Consider the following 237-nt stretch of genomic DNA (forward strand, 5'->3'; position numbering starts at 1 on the left):
CCTCTCCCACTCTCTCTGCCTCTCTTTCTGTCTCTCTCCGTGCCGTCTCTCACACCCGTTCTCTCTCTTACACACATATATACACACACTCACTCATTCTCTTCTCATCTTCTTTTTACCGTATCTCCTCCATCCTTTTCTCTCTTCCTCGGTCTCTCCTCCCCTCCCTCTCGGGTCTCCCTGAATCTCTCCCTCTCTCCCCCCCACCCCGGCTCTCTGGGGGCCTCCCCAGGGCTC

This window comes from Neophocaena asiaeorientalis, unplaced genomic scaffold, assembly GCF_003031525.2.
Source record: "Neophocaena asiaeorientalis asiaeorientalis breed wild unplaced genomic scaffold, Neophocaena_asiaeorientalis_V1.1 scaffold629, whole genome shotgun sequence".
NCBI lineage: Eukaryota > Metazoa > Chordata > Mammalia > Artiodactyla > Phocoenidae > Neophocaena > Neophocaena asiaeorientalis.